Genomic DNA, 23295 nt, shown 5'->3' with positions numbered 1-23295 from the left:
TCAAAGCCTGAAGTTTCATAATGGTTTGTAGGACCCTTCTCTTATCCTGAATTAAGAGATTTGGAAGAAAAGCAACTTTCCAGAGCTCCTATCTGGAAATAGGTCTTTATCTTGATGACTATCACCTGCATCTCCTGAGCAGTGCGTTCTGGCCATGAAACAAGATGGTCATTCCTGCAGGGCTCTAGGGAGAGGGGGGTGGGGGGAGAGAGAGAGAGCCATGACATGGCGAGGATGGAGAGGAGAAAGTGAAAATTGAAGATGGGACTGTGTGAGGCAAAGCTCTTCTCTTCTCACAGACCAAGGAATGCCTTTAGGTCCAGTCCCAACGAGGAGCTCCTGTCTGCCAGGGAGAGGTAATGATGTATCACGATATTTCCTTTTCAGTGTTGGAAATCCTTTGTATGAAAAGGTACAAAACCCAGATTCAAACCTGATTCTCAACTAAAGGGCCACCAGAAACTTGAGCCCCTAGGAACACCAATTGAATTCTAAGGAACTGGCTGAAATTAAGGACTAGGGTCTTGCTCCCCAGATGAACTGCAGAAGTAGGATCTGGAAATCTGAAAAACTGTTTTCAGAACCCACACTCACGGATTTGGGACTGAGGTGGCAGGTAGAAAGCATTACAGGCAGCTGGAATGGGGTTAGGATAGGTGGGCAGATTTATTAAATAATATAAGATAAAAACTGAGGGAAGGTATAGGCATGAGGTTGCGCACCGGCCTGCCTTCTTAGTTCTTTGTCGCTTGTAGTGAGGTCCATTGCCACCTGCAGGTCAAACCTTACCAGAATTCCAAGGTCATTTTCAACCATCAGTGAGATTCCTTTAGGATTTATTAACTGACTCTGCAATAAGTCCTTATTACAATTAGGCGGAAGTGACCTTTTTGTTCTGATAACTGAGCTTCACTATCTCAGTAACTTTCTAGAACTCTGTCTTCTTGGACCCCTACCTTTGTTCAGTAATTATGTGTTGAGCATCCACTGGTAGGCATAGGGAATGCAGAAGTGAGCAGAATGGATAAGTATTTCCTGCTCTGTGATCTCTGACCCAAGGCAGAGGTCCCATTCTCTGGTTCTTATTTCCTTATGCTGAGACACCTTTATCTGCTTTGGCAGCAAGCCTCCTCACCTCCGAGTCCCTTATGGATGACCCTCCATCCAGATATTCCATTCCTTTCCTTTCGAGTTCCTACATTTATCTGTCTAAATGCACTACTGTCACCCCTCTAGTCTGGCTCCCTGATAGTCCTCCCAGCACTGGCTTTGTCCTACTGGCTTCCCACTCAGCGAGTTTGTCTGCTTCGACACCTTTCAGCCTGGTTAGAGTGATCTGGGACATAATGCCAAGAGGTTGGTCGTTTTCTAAGTACAATGTCCCAAACTGTGTGGATTGGAGACCCATCTCAATTCAAATCTAGTTCTACCATTTTTAGCAAGTAACCCCAAACACGTTACTTAGACTTTTTGAGTCTGTTTCCTTATATGTAAGTCACTCAGAATACTTCTCAGTGTTTGAGAGGTCTCAATGGGACGATGTCTATCAAGCAAGTGGTGCACAGTAGGGACTCTGTGATGGTTCTCTACTCCTTTTTTGTTTTTTTTTGTTTGTTTGTTTGTTTGTTTGTTTGTTTTTTTAAAGATTTTATTTGAAACAGAGAGAGGAGGGAGCTGCAGAGGGAAAAGGAGAAACAGGCTCCCTGCTGGGAGTCCAGTGTGGGGCTCGATCCCAGAACCCTGGGACCCTGACCCTAGCCCAAGGCAGATGCTTAACTGACTGAGGCACCCAGGTGTCCCTATGATGGTTCTTAACTCCTTTTGGCAGCTTCATTGTTAGAATAGCGACAGTAACCGTGCAGAGAACTGGACAGGGTGAGGATTCCTGTCCTGCAGATCCAGACACTAAGCCTCAGGAGAGTTGAATTACTCCTATCAAGTAGCTGTTGGTCAGAGGAGGAGCCAGTATAAAAAGCTAAGACCTAACTTCTGCTTGGTGTTTTGTTTTTCTTTCTTTCCTTTTCTGTTTTGTATCCCCCATTAGATGGTGCCACTTTTACCTAAAGAATAAAAATAATAAAAAATAATAAAATAATAAAAAGGAAACATATAGAATTATAACAAATTCTATCACTAATAATATTAAAAATGTTGGTCAAGGGGCACGTAAGTGGCTCAGTCAGTTAAGCGTCTGACTCTTGCTTTCTGCTCAGGTCTTGATCTCAGGGTCCTGAGATCTGTTTGCACTGGGTGTGAAGTCGGCTTAAGATTGTAGCTCTCCCTCTTCCTCTGCCCCTCTCCTCACACACATGCTCTCTTTAAAAAAATAAAATAAAAATGAAAAAAAAAATTGGTCAGTAGCTAAATAGCTTGTAGCTCTTTTTTTTTCTTTGCCTAATTCTTGCTGCTGATCTTCTGTTAATGTGTCCATGCTGAATATAAACGCTATGTGGAAAGGAATAACAACTGTCTAATAGCCAAAGCGTATTTAGTTTTCACTGTAGAGCAGGTCCAGAAATATTTTAAATGTTTACCCTTCTACATCCCTTGTCTACATTTTAGAGTGATAGAACTGAAACCGAACTTTCATGAGCCCACATTAGCAGAACTGGCAAGTAGCAGATTATGCATTTCACTGAAATCTGCCGATGAGTCTAAAACTGCTTATTTCTTAATTATCTCTTTGTATAAGTGATTAGTATACTTGTAATTTATTGCTCTGTGTCTTAGCATTTTATATTGTTAAGTTAAATGTCTGCTTATACTAGCTTGGACTGAAGGGGGCAGAGCCAGCACAAAATGAAGAGAGGACTTTGAATTTCCAACTTAATGCCAACAGAAAGGAGCTTAGAAATCTACTCTGCTGTGACCTCGGGCTATTTTTATGGATAAGGAAGAATGACTCAGAGGGCAGAGCCAACAGCACAGAGCCAGGAGTTATAGAAAGTTATTTGCAGCGAATGAGACTGGACTATAATCAAGAAAGTGGTTCTAGCCTGTGCTAGGACCAGAGTGGCAGATGGAGAAAGAGGAAGGAGAATGAAGACATATTGACAAGGAAGAGAGAAATATCCCTTATTTCAGATGATGTGATAAGTTATTTTAGGTTTGACATATAAATCAAATTTTTAAATTTCAAAGATTAATATAAACTTGTCAAGACCTTCAGGTAAAAACATTCAACTTTCAAAGGCAAAACTATTGGATTGACATCAGGCTTTTGAAAACTCTTCTACAAAGCAAAGGTAGCAAGAGGGCACAATAAAAAAAAAAAAAGATAAAAAGATGGGGATATGTCAAGACAGTGCAGGAACTAACGGGAAAGAGGCTCCAGTGTCCCAAACTGGACCGAGCTGAAGAACAAAACTGCTAATAGTATTGACTACAGCTCTTAGATTAGGTATTAATGAGTCCATACTGCTATTAATGGGATAAGGAATAGCCCTTTCTTATGGAGGAATTCAAATGATAAATATAGAAGGAATGATAGAAATATAAGCACATTATATGGACAAAGACCTTAGTAATTATTGTGAGACAATAATGCTAAAATCAGCAGGCAAAAGTATAAAAAGAAATAGTATACTAACAGACCGAAGTATCTCCCAAGCTTTCAGAAGGAAAAATATTACTGTGGACACATCTGGAAAACGCTTACCAAAGTGATCATGGTTAAGCTGTTGACCTAAATCTCTTGGCATTAAAAACCTGAGAAGGGTACAACATCACAGCTATGATATTCTTAAAAAATTTATAATCTCATATAATGAGATATAATCTCATTATATGAGATTATAAATTACACCAGAAAGATGAAAACTGACCTACATCTTACAAAATAACTGACCAGTACTCATCAAAACTGTCAGGGTATGAGACGACTGAAGAACAGTGACAGATTAGGGGAGACGGAGAACACAGACAAAGGAGATGTGTGATTGTGGATTGGATACTTGAACATTAAAAAGAATCTTAGTTGGGTGGGGCGGGCGGGGGAAGCTACTGAAATTTTAACAAGCTTTGTAGTTAATAGTATTGTACCAAAGTTTTCTAGTTTTGAAAACCATACTGATTAGGTAAATACCGTAAAGAGAAGCTGAGTGTATTCATTCCGAGGATTAAAGCTTTCAATGTGGAAGGCAAAACTATAAAACTTCTAGAAGGCAATATACTAGCAGTATGGCCTTTAAGAAAAGTTTTTAAGACACCAAAAGTGTAAGCCATAAATAGAATTGATAAAATGAATAACTTTTGATACCACAAAGTAAACAAAGATGAACAAAAACCTAGATGTTACAAACCTAAAACTGAGAATTGGTATTATAAATATGTAAAGCCTATATAAAGAGGTCCTACTAATCAAGAGGTGAAACACAAATTTACTAAACAGTAGATAATAGACATCTTTTCATAGAAAAGGATACATGACTTGTTCATAAACATATAAAATGTTTAATTTTATTAGTAATCAGTAAAAAGAAATAAAACTCAAATACCATTTAACACTTCTTGAACTTGCAAAAAAAAAAAAAAAGATACCAAAGTGTCAGAGAGGATATAGATGAATGGAAACCTTGTTCACCACTGGTGGGAGTATTGGTAGACCCTCTTTGCAACAAGTTTCCCTCTATCCAGTAAAAGTAGAATTTGTATTCAGGAGTCCTTGATAGAAATCCTGGAAGAATTTCTGCACAGGAACGTCTTGAGATATGTATAAGAATGTCCACAGTAGCATGATTCTGAGGAGTCAAGAATCCGAAAAAATTCAAATGGTCATCAACTATAGAAAAATAAAGTTGGTATATTATAATATATGGCAGTATATGTAAAGGAATGAAAGCCAAACAGCAAAGGAAACAGTCAACAAAACAGAGAGGCAGCCCACAGAATGGGAGAAGATAGGCACAAATGACACTACAAAGGGCTGATATCCAAGATCGATAAAGGACTCCTCAAACTCAACACACACAGAACAGATAATCTTGTCCAAAAAAAAAAAAAAAAGTGCAGAAGACATGAACAGACACTTCTCCAAAGAAGACATACAAATGGCTATCAGACACATGGAAAAAAATGTTCATCATCACTAGCCATCAGGAAGATTCAAATCAAAACCACATTGAGATACCACTTTTCACCAGTTAGAATGGCCAAAATTAATGACAGGAAACAACATGTGTTGGAGAGGATGTGGAGAAAGGGGAACCCTCTTACACTGTCAGTGGGAATGCAAGTTGGTATAGCCACTTCGGAAAACAAAAAAACAATTTTTTGAGATTCCTTAAAAAATTAAAAATAGAGCTATCCTATGACTCTGCAATTGCACTACTGGGTATTTACCCCAAAGATACTGATGTAGTGAGAAGAAGGGCCATCTGTACCCCAATGTTCATAGCAGCAATGGCTACAGTCGTCAAACTGTGGAAAGAGCCAAGTTGCCCTTCAATGGACAAATGGATAAACAAGATATGGTCCATATATACAATGGAGTATTATGCCTCCATCAGAAAGGATGAATACCCAACTTTTGTATCAACATGGATGGGACTGGAGGAGATTATGCTGAGTGAAATAAGTGAAGCAGAGAGAGTCAATTATCATATGGTTTTGCATACTTGTAGAGCATAAGGGATAACACGGAGGACACTAGGAGATGGAGAGGAGAAGTGAGTAGGAGGAAATCAGAGGGGGAGACAAACCATGAGAGACTGTGGACGCTGAGAAACAAACTGAAGATTTCGGAGGAGGGGAGGGTGGAGGGTTGGGTGAGCCCAATGGTGGGTATTAAGGAGGGCACGTATTGTATGGAGCACAGGGTGTGGTGCATAAACAATGAATTTTGAGTCCCTGAAAAAAAAAATTTTTTTTAATGTCCATCTAGATGAATCTTAAATATGTGAAAGAAGCAATGCACAATTCATGATTTTATTCACATGACTTAAAGAGCTAGCAAAACTAAACTGTTCAGTGATTCACACATAAGAAAGCAAAACTACAAAAGAATGATAAATTCAGGATGGTGATTGCCCTTGGAGGGAAGGCAGAGGTGATCACGGAGAGACACACCCAGGAGTCCCTAATATATTGGTAATGGCTATGTCTCTATATACAATCTATATAAAACATATATCAAAGGATGTGATATTATATATATAGCAAATAGTACTACAAAATGAAAACCTTTTTCAAGGAAAGAAAAAATATTGCCTGGAAAATACCTATTTATCAAAAGCGTTTGCTCTTCTAGAATAATCTTTGCAGCTTGAAGATTAAACTCCTAGAATGGTCTCTCCCTGGTTTGTTACTTCAAATGACCCCAGGTTTTTTGTTTTGTTTTGTTTTTTAAGATGTTTTACTGTTTAAGAATGGGGTCATGAGTTTCAAGACTGTTTTTCTGATCAAGAAAAAAAAAGTGAAGATAATAAGTTGGCTTTGGTTCCATCCCACACTTAAGTCACTAAAGAACATTAGTCCACCCTTGGCCATCTGCCATGCAGTGTGCAGCCAGGGCAGGGAAATCAACCCGTGTGAATTCAGAGACTTATCTCTCTGACATTCTGGCCCAGAAAAGAGAAACAGAAATCTAGTACTATCCATTGAGCTGACATTTTCCCACAGTCTGTCTCAAATTTCATAGTCCTTGTTAAGTAAGTTGATAATATCAGTCCTATTCCCAGTGGGCAAAAGTTAATGTCATTTAAACAGACGATGAGGAGGGGATTTGATGAACCAAAAACCTCGCTGAAAGTATGGAGACCTCAAAGGTGGAGAATGTGGGAAGAAAGCAAAAATTCTTTGCTTCACCATTCCTTGCAAATTATTTAACCCTGTGCTTGGTGGGGGAGAAGCAGAGAAGGTCCACCTTTATTTTATTATTTTTTAAATTTATTTTTATTTTTCATTTTTTATGTAAGCAGATGCAGTCCTCTTTGGATTACTGTTTTACTTTTTTCCCCTTGTCCCTTCCTTTGTCTTTGCTTTATTCCTTCCAATTTTTAAATTACCCTTAATATTCATAGTTAAAGATCAGTTGAGTAGGGACAAAGTCAAGGTTAAATACTTAATGGAGGTGACTATAGATTTCTTTTCCTCCTTTGGCTTCAGATACTGATCATTGCAGGCTGGGTGTGAGACTGATCAGTTTTCACTGACACTTGCATTAAGACTTAGTCTGAGCAAACTATGTAACCTCAATTGTGCTCCACTGATAGTAGACTTTTCTATCGATGATCTTTTGCAAGTATAAAGTCAATGTTAAATGAGGGACAGAATTTGGGGAAACAACAAAATGGTAGTATAATATGGTCAGTTTTGATGTGTGAAGTCCTGGTCCCACAATAACACAGATGTTATGGTCTCTTTTTCTATTCCTCTTTCTGTACATTTCTATGTAGCACTAAGTGAAGGGGATATATAGTAAGTATTTAGGACTGTTTATGCACTAAATTCAATGGTTGGGCTCATGACTTTCACCATGTAAGGGGATTAAAAACATTCATTCTAAATTCTAAAACAACACATTCTGATTTGGAAATGAGTTTTTGTGTTGTGTTGTGTTTTGTGTGTGTGTGTCTATGTTTCAGTTGTAGTTGGTAAAATAAATCTGTATGGTTACTAAAAGGAACAGCAAAAGAATTGTATCAAATACATTCTGAAAGACCTCGACTTGTGCTAAGTAAAATCACAGTAATTCTGCTTGTGGAAAAGATTAGATTAAAATTTCCTAGGGATTTTTGGCCTATAAAACAAGTTTCCATATAAAACCATGTTGGTTCTCCAAAACCATATGCTAATCTGTAAAAAGTGTAATTCAAGAGATTGAAAAAGAGTGATTATCAGGGTGAGAAGACCTAACTGCAAAATTTTCTATTGGCTTGAAAATTTTACCAATTGGAATAGATTTCCAGATGACGACTGAGAAGACACAAATTAGTTTGGGCGAGTGAGGACTTCCGTACAGACACCTCTATTAACATTCCAGCACGGAGTTGTTTTTTAAACGAAGGCGCAAACGTGAGAAAAACACGATTAAGTGAGCATTCTGCAGTAGGATAAGAGAATTAGGGTAAGTTGCAGTAACGCGATCCAGCTCTGTCCTTTGCTCGCAGAGTTTCCCGTTTTAACACAGGATCAAAATTTTAAGTTAAAGGGATTAAAGCTCTTATTGGGGGAATTTCATGCTTCACCCAGTGGGTGAGCGCGAGCCTTATCTGCGAGGACATGGAGGCATTTTCATGCCCTTGAACTCACAGGGAGGAAGGAGCGGCTCGCTCATTCCCATTGTGAGGGGTGATTATAAGCTTGACACTCATTATCTTTTTCAGTTTATAAACTGGCTCTGAAGACCGTTGTCAAAGATGATTGTATTTCAAAATATTTCCCAAAAAAACTCCAAGTAAGTAGTTTGAAATATACCTTTTTTTTTTTTTAAATACTCTGGTATATCTGAGAAGAGTCCCATTCAAATATTTTCCCCCTAAGGAAGATGGTCACATGGAAATAAACCGTAGGAAGAGTTTTGAAGAGGAAGACAAAACTGTTCTCACACATAATAACTGGGTGACTTTGATTAATGTCGATGCTTCTCCAAGCCTCAGTTTCCCTATCTGTGAAATGGGAATAATACCCTCTTGTGGGTATTAAATTTATTTGAGAACACATCACAAAGTAACACAGTATTTATCACAGATGGAATTCTAATTCTTAGGAAGAATGACCGTGCCTTGCTCAGAACAGGCAAACAGTGAGTACAGTGTTGGTATATGTGAAGTCAACACAGAACAATTACTGTGTATCTTCAAATAATTTCTTTGTGATCCACAAGTTTTCGCTGATGTTGTCTTCAACTAAAATATGTTAAGGAGGAATAGACCCTTTCTCAAGGAAATCCTCAATCCTGTCTGCGTTATCTGAATATTTGATGCTTGTTGAACCTTTTCACAAATGTGTCGATGCCATTTTTATTTCCTGAATTTGGATTTTTGTAACTTTTCCTACAATGAAGCGTATATATAATTTTCTGCTACTTTAATTAGGAACCACGGGTCTGTCCAACAACACTGCACGTGAGGCTGTCATTGCTATTCCAACTTTAAACCCAGTCCGATTTGCTAACCTTTTTTTAGTGATAAAAAACTCTTGCTTAATTACATTCATAAATCTCTCCTAGGTGGTGATGATAGTAAACTTGATAGAAGAGATGGTGTTTCAAAGGGGTTTTGTTCCATCAAAAATTTCTGGCTGCTTCGCTGAATTACCTTCTCTGCGGTCCAGCCAGCCCCCAGTCCATCTCCGATCCATATTTAATTGCATTCCTTTCCTAAGCTTCCTCAGAACTTCTGAGATAAATTCTTACTCTGTACTTGGCTGGCTAAGTCCCACAGCAAGTGCCTTCTCTGCTCACAACAGTACCATACATCGTCCTTCTGTAGGAATTGGCCTGCTAGAAACGCCTGCTCTTCATGCCAAAGGGTGTGCTGCCAAGTGTGGTCCTCCTCTGCCTGAGCTCCTGCTGGTCTCCCCTAGTGGGACAAGGTCTCCAGGACCCAGAGAAACGGAAATATACACATGCATAATGGCTAAGACCATGCAGAAAATAGAACTCCGACCCACAGTCTGAAGCAACCAGCCAGGAAACCCAACTCTTTTCCACTAACCAGCTGAGAAACCGGCCTACTATCTATGAGTCAGACCACTATCTCTAGTAACCGGCCCTACCCCCCACCCCCCAAAATAACCCCTGTACCAGCCCCATATGGCCAAGACTTGATTAGTAACTGACAGCTTTCTTGATTTGTTTCTGTTTCCAATTTAGGACCAACCAGAGAGTGCGAAGTATGGATCCCTAGCCAACCATCTGATGCCCTGCTTCTAGTCAGCCTACCTCCAGTGCCCCCTGCCAACAGCCCCCAGTCAGGGCATACTTGCAGGCTTCTTTTTTTTTCCCATTATAAAGCTTTCCCAGCCCTCAGCCTGCCTTTGAGTCTCAGCTAAAGTGCAAATGACAGTGGCTGACTCACTTGCTGTAGAAAGCAAGCTCTGAATAAATAGCCTCTGCCTGTTCTCATTTGGTTGGCCTTTGTTTATTTCCATACCGTAGTTCCTGGCACAGGTCATTATGGTTTGTTGGGATCCGTCCTTACATCAGTGCTATGCCTGACTAAAGATGCCAGTTTTCTATGCTAAGTTTTGTCTCCCCAGCCCAGAGTTACAGTATATAGGTTGGCTGCTTCTTATCAGCTCTGGTCACCCACCCAGAGATCAGGCTGAATTAGTCCTCTGAACACACAGAGTGGTTCGGTCTTTCTTTCATTGTCCTATTTGATGGCCGATGGACAGAGTTTACATGTTAGACACCCCGTGGCTATTCTGGTTGGCTTTCTTTGGGGGTGTTCCTCTTCTGAAATAAGGGCATCAAAACCTTGTTCTCCTCTTGCTAGGACAGTGAAAAATCAAAGTACGGGCAAAAGATCTGGCTTGTCTTACTTCAATTAACTGAATTTCATCTCACTAGACTTCAAAGAGCTTCTTTAAAAGTTGGCTGAACATTTTAGTCAGATGGATGCTTAGTATCTGAATGGCTCAAATTAACCTTTCCTTGCATTGAAAATTCTATGCTGAAACCCTTGGGATCTAGCAATTTAGTCTGCCTTTCATACGAGACCCGCTGTGGTGGGCAGTGGATTTATACATCTCCATGACTACTCTTTCAGCCAGGTCTTCTACCTCTTTAGTTCCAGCTTGTCTTCTTGTGGCTCTTGGGGTTTAGAGCCTGGAAAATGCTAGCTCATTGTTTTTATTTAAAACAATTTTCCAGAGTCAAGTTTGTGGTATATTTATTTCTTAAGATATAATACCTTACTGTTTCAAGACTGCTTTGTACAGTCATCTCTGGGCACACGGTAGATAAAACATGTTAAAATGTACCATCAGTACATTTTACGATCAGTGCAAATAACCTGGGTAACTTGACGTCTGATAAGCAGATGCCTTCTATCCCAGGCTCAGTTCATAGATTTGCAAGTGATGACCGTGTTGTCACAGTTTACTTCTCTGGAGCGCTCTTTTGACAGGGATGTCAAGACACATCCTGATCTCAGTAATATTAAAATATGGAAGAAATGCACCTTAGACTTGAGAAACACAGACACTACAACATGAGCCAAGTCCCATGCCTCCCCACTTGAAAAGCTTAGCCAGGTTGTACCATCGGGGCCGGTGAACCCCTGAAAAAGCCTTTAGAGGCTTGTTGCAAGAGCCAAAGGCCCCAAAAGAAATGGAATTCCTCCCTTTCTCTTCTCCAAGCAAATTTTGTTACTCTACCTCCCCAATACATCTCTGCTCTGTGCCCTGGGCTCCATCAATCTGCTGCGACCACACTTCCAGGCCCGGTCCTCTGTCCCTGGCCTGCCTCCTCTCTGTCCTCAGCACATGGAAAATAGCCCAGCACCTGGAATCCCCTCCAAGTGGTCACAGCCCTTCAGTGGATCCCAGGTGCCAACTGAGTGAAATCCCATCTCCTCCGTGATCAGGCTTGCTTGCTTTTCCAGAGTCCTCTATACGTCTCCGCTGACCCACCTCCTTCCCATTCCTTGCACCTGTCCAGCTCTTCCGTGGCCCAGGGACACCCAGCCACTGCCCCGATCCCACCACCTTCTTCTCGCTGCGGACTCCCCATTTTTCAGGTCTTGACTTGAATGACCACTTCTCAGACAGGCTTTCCTGCCAGCCCCGTTTCGGTGGGCTTCCTCGGCCCATCTCTTCCTCTTGGCCACCTGGAATTCTTCTCTTACACTACTTGTTCCTTCTGTGGCTCTCCTCATCATGGGAAATTGCAGTGAGTTGTTGGTAAACAGACCTGTTGATGAGGTCTATCTATGAGGGGAAGCAGCCTGCATGCTCAACCCCTAGGAGTGATACATAGTTAATGATCTGGGGGAGAAGTGCCTCAAAAAACAGGACTTGAGCTCAACACAGGGCTCGAGAATACATCTGCAGCCATGTCCCAGGCCTTAAGGGAGAAGCGTGTCTAGCAGAGCAGTATTTTCTAGTAGAAAGAGCATTGGGTGGGTACGAGAGGCCTGATTTCTGGCCTTGTTTCTGCCACATAACAGCTGTATTTACTGGAGCGAGTACTTAACCTGACTGTAATTCTGTTTATTTTTGTAAGGGGAATAATCCTGCCTGCTCATTATTGTGAGGAGTATATGATGTTCATGAAACTGTCATGCAAAGTGAAGTCCTTATTCAGATATGCAGGTAAGGAATAAGTTCTAGGAACCGTTGAAGGCACAGTAGCTGTCAAAAGGCCACAAAAGGCCAAGCATGGGTCCCAGGCACAGAACCAGGGCCTGACTGCATAGGTGTGGCAAGACCATAAGTTTCCAGAAGGCCTGAGTTCAGGATCCAGACTTTTCCATGGCCAGGGTCAGAGTTTGTCCCCTAGTTTTGGGGATAGTCGAAGAGGTGCCTGTGCAGGTCCCAGGGCTCTGGCGACAGGTTTGAGAAGGCCTCTGAGGAGGGATACTGTAGCCTTGCTCCTGGTTTTTCCTTGCCCTGCCATAGCTTCAGGTTCCCATCTTGTTCTAGTGCTTTCACCCTACCAGTTTCTTCTACAAAAAGAGCACAACATGGAGGATGTTAGGAGAAGGAGAGGACAAGGGAGTTGGGGGAAATCGGAAGGGAGACGAACCATGAGAGACTGTGAACTCAGCGACAAACTGAGGGTTTTGGCGGGGAGGGGGATGGGCTGTTGGGTGAGTCTGGTGGTGGGTATTAAGGAGGGCACGAATTGCATGGAGCACTGGGTGTGGTGCATAAACAATGAATCTTGGAACACTGCAAAAAGAAATAAAAAAATAATAAGAGCAGGAAGGCATTCATCACGTAAATAACCGAACACCCAGATGAATATTTGCCTCACAGCTGGCAGTCACCGTCTCAACCCGAATAAATGAAAACTTTGTAAGACCTCAGGCATTACCTGATGAGTTTCAGGAGGCCTTTGGGAATAATTTGCTTTGTACAGCAACTCTGTCTATGTTGGTGCTTGTGGCAGAGGTGGCTTACGGTCCCTTAGAATTCACGCCCTTCCTTCCAAGGTCTAGACTCCGTGGAATGGGGCTGCTTGCCGGGACCATATGTGCGAGTCCCCTTGCTTCTAGGTCGGGCCCCAGGTGTGATGTGTGTCCCTTGTAAACCAAGGGATCTGATGAGTGCTGTGCCGTCTTCATGCTCCCTGTCCCCTCCCACCACTGAATGCAGAGGACACATTTCTTTTTTTTAAAAGATTTTATTTATTTATTGGACAGTGAGAGTGAGCACAAGCAGGCAGAGGGGCAGGCAGAGGGGGAGAGAGAAGCAGGCACCCTGCAGGGAGCCCGATCCGGGACTCGATCCCAGGACGCTGGGATCATGACCTGAGCCGCTTAACCTACTGAGTCACCCAGGCATCCCGAGAGGACACAGTTCTAAGGCATGGGAGAGCCAGAGCATGAATGGAGCCTATGTCTTTGACTTCCCCTGTGGTGGGAAGTGCTCTGTTTTCCCACCTGACACCGTTAGATGAGAGAGAAATAAGTTTCTGTTGGGTCAAACCCCTGAATTTTTGCATAGATTCATTACTAGCCGCTAGTTGTTTTAACACGCGTGGGAAGTGTTTTAGGGGATTAGAATTGAAGACTGGAAGCACTCCCGTTTCATATTCAAATTGGAAGATCTCTAATTGTATCCTAACTAGACATATTAGGACATAAACGATCTAGTGCCCAAACAGAAGTTAGCACTAGTAATATAATCTAACTATCAGCGACATGGTTAGCAACCACCAAAGATCAAAATACAGAGCAGCGTGAGCAGAGTACAAGTTCCTAATCTGTACATCAGCTTGGAGACTTCTATTTTTCTGCATCTTCTAAGCTGACCAAACGGCAGAAGTTGAATCATGAAAACCTGTACGACAAGTTGAAGGCTGTAATCTCTGCATCCATCAGACAACGATGATTTATTTTTATTTTTGACATTGCATCTTCCTATCCTTTTTTTTTTTTTTTTAAATCTTTGTCTGCCTTATTGTTTCTCACATTACTTTGAGAGTAAGCCAGAAGGTGGTAAAAGCTTGTGTTTCTCCAGCTCACGGAAACAGCTGACATCCTGTCTCTATTAATGAGTAATAGACAGGTGGATACTTACGAGTGGCTCCAGCTGAATTATGACAAGACCCATCATGAGCCAGGCTGGGAGGCTTGTCTCCTGTGTGAGTAAGGACAGTTCTGCCGAGCAGCTCCTGGGTTTCGCGGCAAGTGAGGACAAGTCTGTACATTGCTGGCGCTCTCTAAATAGTGCTAACAGTTGTTTTTGTCAAGGCCCTCACATTTATTCTCTCTGCCGACGTTTGTTCTGCAGAAAATCTGCTGGGTCTTTTGTAGGTGAAGCTAAAGCATGCCCAGTTTCAAAAACTTGCCGCGTTTTGATGAGGGCACCGGAATTCAGGGTTTCTGAGAACTGGACCCATGACTGAGGGCTCTGGCAAGATAGGGCCCTTGTCACTGGGAAGCTACGCTAATAATTTCAGGGCAAAAGAGTCTCCTTGGTTGCCCGTAGAAATTAATGCAGCTTGTTGGTGTTCCCTTGGTGAAGTCTGTAGGTGGTAACTTTCTCGTTCGGGAAGCTTCCAGGGTTTATAGGTGTTATTCACTCTTTCACCAGCCATTCATGCAGCAGGTGTGAAGTACTTGCATCCTTTCATAAAGGCGGTAGACACAAAGTCATCGGCTGAAGATGTTACTCATTTTTTAATAATTAATTTATTTTTACTTTCCTGGAGCCATGTCTCCTCTCCCCAGGTGAACCGTGTAAACTTAAGTCAGTCGTTATATTTGTAAGTGATTCCCTTAGCCACTTCTAGTGTAATCAAGCATGAAGTGAGTCTCATAAAAATTTGCCAAAAAATGACTGAATATATGAAAGAGGTGAGTGAAATGACAGGGGAAATCTGAGACCATGCTCTCCTATTGTCTTATATATATATATATATTGTCCATTTCTCTCAGCATTAAGAAAGCAAAGTGTGCAACTCCCACATAATTCTGATTGCAGGCAATTTCTTGAGTAGGGTCAACCTTGCTTTTAAATGCAGATAAAAGGCAGATACCCTGCCTTGGGGCGCCAGGGTAGCTCAGTTGGTTAAGCATCTGCCTTTGGCTCAGGTCATGATCCCCCGGGTCCTGGGATCGAGCCCCACATTGGGTTCCCTGCTCAGCGGGGAGTCTGTTTCTCCTTCCATCCCTCCCCCCATGTGCACACATGCTCTGTCTCTCAGATATATAAAATCTTCTAAAAATGCAGATATTTTGTACAACCATCAGTCTAGCATAGCTGATAAATGATAGGAAAACTCCCTTGTGTTGTCAGGAGGGAACTCCAGTAAAGCCCCACAGCTATGCCGGTGGCAACAAGTGAACACAGTTGTTGGGGGCTCAAGTAATACAGCAAGAAGAATGTCATACCTGAGACAAATACAAACATGTAAGAGCTGCACAGGGAACCTGAGGGACAAGAGCAAAACCCAGGCTATACCTGTGTCTTCTAACTTGGGGGCATAATTACCAGAACACCACGGTTGGCCCACTGGGCTGCATGCTGGAGAAGACAGGGAGCAGACTATAATTAAATGGTGTGACTTAGATTTTTCCGTTTGAGTCCCATACAGAAGATTTCAGAAGAAAGGTATCTGATAGAATTGAAAACCATGGGCTTTAACTTCGTTCAGCCTCGTGTTGATGTATCTGGCTTTGTCACTCACCAGCTCTGTGAGTTCGGATTTGGATTTAACCTGTTGTTGCTGCAGTTTTCTTATTTATGAAATGGATTACTTCCACCATTATCGTGAGGTTCTCTTCTAATTATTATTTTATTGCATTTGATTAGGTAGTTTAACTCGTTTTTTGAGAGTAAAATATCTTAAAGAATGAATATGAGAATAGTTTTTGTTTGGGGATCCTTTCTAAAGAGATTGTAACCTATCAGGTACCATTATTTTGACATTGATTCACCTTTAACAAAAAAAAAATTCTATATTATCCATTATGTAGTACAATATGTGAGCTATGAGTTGGTGCATGTTGAATTATACTCATCAGCTTATTAGCACAGATTTGATCCCAAGCCTAGTGGATGAAGTTAGCGAAGTTTTATGAAACTGTCATCTTAAAGATAGAGAGTAAGTCTACTTAAGAATATTAGATAGTTGAATTAGAGACAGATGCCTCTCCTGTACACACACACACACACACATATATATACACAAACGTATTTCAGTAAAGAGCATAGCTGTCTGCAGTAGTTGTAAATATCACGAGAGGACTTTATTTAGTAAGTGATATTTTGCATTGATTCAGTATATCAAACCAAACTTTAGAAATAAGTTTCTTAATAGCTGGTAATTTTATTGATGTTTAAATAGAAAGTGGGGTGCAATATAGTCAAGGACAGTATTTTTGAACCTCATTTTCTTACTGAAAGTTATTTCTTAAAAAAAAAAAAAAACACCTTTTCAATGGAAAATTTTAAGCCTATTGCGTAGAAAGGACAGCGTAGTGAATCTCTCTACCTGTAGTCAAATGCAGTAATTACGCTGAACTAAGTCTTGTTTCATCTCTTCCCTCACCAATTCTCCCTCCCTGTATTTTTAAAAATATTTTTAGAACAGTGATACAACTTGCCTGTGATGGGTTCTTGGACTTCATTGTTTTTGTTGGTCTTGACAGTTTTGAGTACTTAGAATATTCTGTAGAATGGCTCTTAACTGGAACTTATCTCCTGTTTTTCTCATGATAGACTTGGGGTACGGGTTACTAGGAGGAAGACCACAGAGGTCGAGTGCCATTTTCATCACATCATACCCAGGATACATACTATCAACATGATTTCTGATTGATGTTAGCCTTGATCACTTGGCAGAGCTAATGTTTTTGGGTCTGTCTACCATAGAGTTACTTGACCCTTTGCCCCCACCTCCATACTGGGGATGACACTACGCACAGCCCATGCCTGAGGAGAGGGGGATTACACTCCTCCTCCTGGAGGAAGTATTTACATAAATTATTTTGGATTTTTCTGCCTGGGACATGTCTCTTTCCTAATTAACAGTTGATGCAATTACTGCAATCATATTATTTTGAAGCAAACCCCAGACATTTTATCTCTTGTAAATATTTCAATATTTACAAAAACATTAAACCCCTTTATTTCAAAGGGGTTTTGTCTTTAAAATATTATTTAAAAATATTTAAAAATATTTTGTCTATTCAACAGGTATCCAATATTTTTAATTTGGAACATAAATTTTAGGAAATTTATGTTCCAGAATTAAACATGTAGATATGTGTTAACTCAATAAATACTTATTGAGCATCTGGTATGTGCCAAGTATTCTGCCAAGTGCTGGGAATATAATGAAGAATAAAAATATAGAAGATAGATAGGAAGTCACATTTTTTTTTTGGTAAAGATTTTATTCACTTATTTGAGAGAGAGAGAGAGAGAGAGAGAGTGAGAGAAGGAACACAAGCAAGGGGAGTGGGAGAGGAAGAAGCAAGCCTCCTGCTGAACAGGGAGCCTGATGTGAGGCTTGATCCCAGGACCCTGAGATCATGAACTGAGCCAAAGTCAGACGCTTAACTACTGAGCCACCCAGGTGCCCCAAGAAAGTCCCATTTAAACCAATCTCACTTTTCTCGCTTTCTTTGCCTCAGCGTAAATAAAAAGAGTTTCATTGTGCTGGACACAAGAACTATGTTCTCATTTTAAAAATGATACTGAATTACAGCATAATTAAGTGGCTTCCCCAAGGTCCTTGGAATACTAAGATGTTCTAATGTGACTTGATCTCGGGCACGGTGGCATCAAAGTCTGACCAGGGATCTTCAAACTGTTTCTGTAAGTGGGCAGATGTTTAATATGTTAGGCTTTATACCATTTATGATCTGTTGGTTCTTTTTTTAAAGGGTTGTAAAGAAGAAAATGTAAAATCTGTTCTTAGCTTGGGGGGCATAAAAACAGGCTACGGGGTGGATTTGGCCCACTGGTCCTATTTCTCCAGTCCCTGATGGCCCCTGCACTCTACTGCCCTCTGTCATCCTCATGGTCATGCTCAGAATGCCCTAAGAAACTGCCTTCCTGTAGAGCTTATTCTTCCTGTAACATATTGTGTCCATTTCCTCTTGCCTTCATCATCCGTAACATTATGCTACACTAGGCTTGATTTCCCAGGTAATCTGTCCACCAGATATGTCCTGTGGTCAGACAAAGGAATACAAAGAACTCAGACACCAAATCTCAAGGAACTCTGAATTTGCGGTAGTTGATTTGAGTGATTTCCCAGAGTACCAAAGGGTAAGTGGCTTACCTAAGCAATGGAAGTGGTATAAATAATCCTTCTTCACAAATGAAGAGGTCAGCTTTGCCTTTTGTGATCACAACTCCACCTAGGGTCTTTCTCATTGCTTCTGTAGAAACCCACTTCCTATAATGTATAACCATCTGGAGAAGATGCATTTTGACTGAGAAACACACCCACACAACTCGATCCCTTATTTAAAAGACCTTCTCCCGTGAATTGTGAATGGGGTCTAGACCCAATCAGGTGTCAGGTCATGGGCCTGACAATAGGAGAGAGAATGTAGTGGGTCATGACAAACATGGATATCTTGATGAGTCCACCTGTCACCTGGAGAAGCCCTTTGTTCGCTTCAACCTATCGGACCCTGAGTTTCTCTAGCTATAGAACGGATAAATTATATTTGACAACTATTGTCTGGGGAGATATAGGTACTCTCTACTTAAAAACATCCCCAGGGATGAATATTCATGAAATATTCATGTGGCCTGGATATCATAAGCTTTCTTACCTTCTCTAATTAACCAATTCATTTCTCTACTTCACAACTCCATTGATCCTGGAACACACTTTTCCAGTTTGAAGAAACAAACCTGTAATTTTTTAGAATCACAAAATATATAATCACAAAAATATAAGCATGCCACAATTGTTTAATGTTGTGAGCTACCAACTTTGAACAGATCCAACCATGTGATTAATGGTGAATTTTCCTAGCTCCAGATCTCAGTATTTGGTCCTGGAGCTTTATATCCCTCAGGAATCTGGAGATCAAAAGCTCTCATTAGACAGTTATGGCTAAGAATATGGTTTTTCACAATCAGATAGTTTATATTTCTAGTTTTAAGACTTTCAAGCAGTTGGACAATTTGTTTAATCTCTAATCTGTTTCTCCATTTATAAAATGGGGTGACTACCTCATAGACCTGTGACAAAGAAAAGGTGCTCCAGACTTGCCATAAATCATAAATATTGGTCATTATTTAAAATAATATCAGGTTAAAATATATAATCTGCACTGTGATGTTGGTATTGTATAAATTTGATCTTCTTTGTCCAATTTTTTTCCTTTTATAATCATTCTTTTTAAACTTATTCACACTTTTCTTCACCTCTTACAATGTTCTTAGCATGCTTAGCATCCTGGGGAAAGAAGGAATAAGCTAGTTTCTTCCCTGAAGAATTGTTAGTTTGCTAGAATTGGGTATATATACATACCACACACTTAAGTAAAAACAAAAAGACCTGCGATCATTAATGTCACAGATGTGTGCTCCTCAAGCCATATGTGTGGATCTCTTGGGGATCGTATTAAAATGCAGCTCCTGGGCACCTGGGTGGCTCAGTGGGTTAAGCCTTTGACTTTGGCTCAGGTCATGATCTCAGGGTCCTGGAATCGAGTTCCGCATTGGGCTCTCTGCTTAGCGGGGAGACTACTTTCTCCTCTCTCACTCTCTCTCTGCCTGCCTCTCTGCCTACTTGTGGTCTCTCTCTGTCAAATAAATGGATAAAATCTTTAAAAAGAAAAATGCAACTCCTGATTCAAGTCTGGAGTGGGGCCTGGGAGAGTGATGTCCATGCCCCTGGTCCTGGGAACATACTTTGAGTAGTACAATCAGTGCTATAGTGTTTCAAAGAGCACAGAGACCAATGTTGACCCTGACTTGTCCATAATATTAACAAAAGCAAACAAACTACATCAGTTTGTAGGTAGAAGTTTAATATTTTCATAGTCAGGAGAACATTTATTTTCAATCAGGAAGACTGGGGCAGGGTTTGTAACTCCATTCATGGAAATCTTGGAAACCCTAAAGCACAGAGTGGTCATATTTTCTGTTTTCTTCTTCTTGTGTTCTAATTTTTCTTTACATTTCTGTTAACTTTAGTTATGCTTTTGGCTTATAAAGTCACCTCAAATCTTTAAGAGAGGTGAACTAGAAGCCAACGCATTTCATTCCATTGTTTTAGATACCACTTGGTTGAAACAAATTCAAAAGTTTTTAAGTTGAAAGTGAAATCCAAGTGAAATAGACCATATATTAAATAATTCTAATGATGCAGCACCTTTAGTCAGTTTAATCAGAAGCTGTTTTTTTTTTTTTTTTTTGTCTGTTTTTTGTTTTTGTTTTTGTGGGGTTTTTTGTTTGTTTTTGGTCAGTGGAAAAGAGCTATGTGTTTTAGAACCATATTAAACACAATCTCCATATATTTTCATTCAGGTCTTATGAGGATCAGCTAAGCTACAGTAATGCTCTTTAGAAATGATAAGTGGTAAGGACTAGAGTCCTGGATGGAAGAATCCTGGATGGAAGATTCTGCTAGGCTATTTCTTCAGCTGCGAGTGTTGGGATGTCAGTGAGTGCTGTCCGGACATTGCTGGGGGTTCAAAGGAGAGTGGCTTTGGTGGATCTCTCTTATTTATTTCACAACTATCTCTGTCCTATTCACTTTTATCTAAAGAGTTGCTATTATTTCTGCCTTTGTCCTGCTTCACTTTCATCTCATGTATCGGGGATTGAAACCCTGGTTCCTCTAATTGTGCCTGACATGAAGCTGTCAATCTTATCTCCGAGGCCTTTATTGAAATGTTCCAGATGTGTGGCAGGCTCTAGGATTGTAGGCACGACTGGCCTCTGATTCTTAAATGGTCGGTGCATCCTCTCTCTCCCCAGTCTCTAGGCCTGTCCACCAAAGTCATGCATGTAATGTTACTTCAAAGCACCTTTCTTATCTAGCCTTTTATTTTCCTCCCTCAGAAAAGGAGTAGAATAGTGTGTCATTATCTCCTATTGGCAGTGTGCAACTAACCCTTCAGTTCCCAAGGGAGCACACAGATCACTCTCTCCCAAGAGTTTTACATCAACTCGATAAAATTGCAAATATCACTTCCACATTCACAGAGGCCCCAGACCAACTGTGCAAGTATATTGGAGGGAAGTGTTCTAAAGCCTTATCATCTGCCCATCCATTGATTGTTTGTAAATGACCTTTTAAAACTGCAAATCACCAGAAAGCTCATGTTGGAGTTATTCACATTTCTTTATACATGTTTCCCCAATCTGGGCTATGGGCTGATGCATAGACAAAATGACTTGCCTTTGGGACATTACACTTAGCTGAGCTCTATTCATTTTAGACTCAGGTCAATTTGACTTATCCAAAGTCTATCTGTACCCATTGTCCTTCTGTTGTTGTTAATATCTTAGGGCTCAGTAGGACAGTGCTACTTTCCTACCTCTAACTCCTGTCTTTCTATCACCAGCTCATTCTTCCTTGATGGTCACAATTAAGGGCACGATTTGTTGTTCCAGTATCGTTCCTCTACTTCTGAGTGGTTAAAACGTCAGCAAGGTATGCAAGGATGTTATCAGATACTTTTCTTAAAACTGCATTTCTTCTTGTTTCCAATTTTATTGAAATTCTAGTTAATATATAATGTAATTTGGGTTTCAGGAGTAGAATTTCGAGATTTATCACTTCCGTATAACACCATGCCCCAACAGAAGTGCCCTCCTTAATACCCATCATCCGTTTAGCCCATCCCTTGGCCACCTCCCCTCCAGCAACCCTCAGTTTTTTCTCCATGGGTAAGAGTGTCTTATGACTTGCTTCCCTCTTCCCCACCTTGTCTCATGTTCATCTGTTTTCTTAAATTCCACATATGAGTGAAATCATATGGCCTTCTCTTTCTGACTTTTTTTTTCTGCTTATTATAATACACTGAGGCTCCATCCATGTCATTGAAATGGGAAATTTTTCATTTTGCTTGATGGCTGAGTAATATTCCATTGTTATCCATACCACTTCTCTATTCATTCATCAACTGATGGACTTTCGGGCTCTTTCCACATTTTGACTACTGTTGATAGCACTGCTGTAAACATTGGGGTACATGTGCCCCTTCGGATCAGTATTTTGGATATTCTTTAGCCAGATAACTTTTGACCTTGTGTTCCTACCAATTTTACATATTGCTTCAACTGATTGCTTGTTTGTCTTTGATTTGATTACGTCTTCTGACCAGTTTTGACTCCCCATCTCCATTAACAGAGCAGCCCCTCTTTCCTGGGAGGGAGTGGGAACCCAGTTCATCGCCCTTGAATGGCTGAAAATCTGTCTTTATGAAAGCCTGTTCATTTTTTAGTTCAAGCTCTTAAATAAAGCAGCTGTAGATATTTTTCTAAGTTTACTTCTTTTTAATTATTTTTCTTTTTTATTATTTACTTAATATATATTTTTAAAGATTTTATTTATTTATTTGACAGACATCACAAGTAGGTAGAGAGGCAGAGAGAGAGAGAGAGAGGAGGAAGCAGGCTTCCTGCTGAGCAGAGAGCCCGATGCAAGGCTCAATCCCAGGACCCTGGGATCATGACCTGAGCTGAAGGCAGAGGCTTTAATCCGCTGAGCTACCCAGGCTCCCTTAAAACTTCTTTTTTAAAAAAGGAATTAAACGCACCAGATGAAGGAAGTAATAGTTATTAGGGGTGGCTGGAGCTCCTTCCACTTGATTGTGAATACGAATATGGAAATAGAATGGGGCCCAAGATCCTAGATTTCCAAGAAACACCAAGGTGAGGCTGCTGCTGGTATTCTGGGGGCCGTATCTGGAGTGTGAGGCCCTCGGGGCTTGGACTTTTGTGTTTTCAAATCACAGCTAATGATTAGCTTTGCCTAGTAATTGTATCTTACTTTTTTTCCCCAGCTATCAAGATCTGTCATAAAAAATTTTAGACAATACAGAAATAAAAAAATGTAGGAAGCAAAAAGTTCTCAATAATCTTTCCTCCTAGAGACAGCTGCTTTCAACAATCTACTGCATATTCTTCCAAATTATTTTTTCTATGTAGGACTGTCTTTCAGGAAATGAACTCATTGAAAACCTTCTGTTCTTGCTT

The sequence above is a fragment of the Mustela putorius genome, unplaced genomic scaffold (assembly GCF_011764305.1).
Source record: "Mustela putorius furo isolate JIRA1106 unplaced genomic scaffold, ASM1176430v1.1 tig00003974_pilon_pilon_pilon, whole genome shotgun sequence".
NCBI classification, from domain to species: Eukaryota; Metazoa; Chordata; class Mammalia; order Carnivora; family Mustelidae; genus Mustela; species Mustela putorius.
This window is presented reverse-complemented; position numbering follows the sequence as displayed.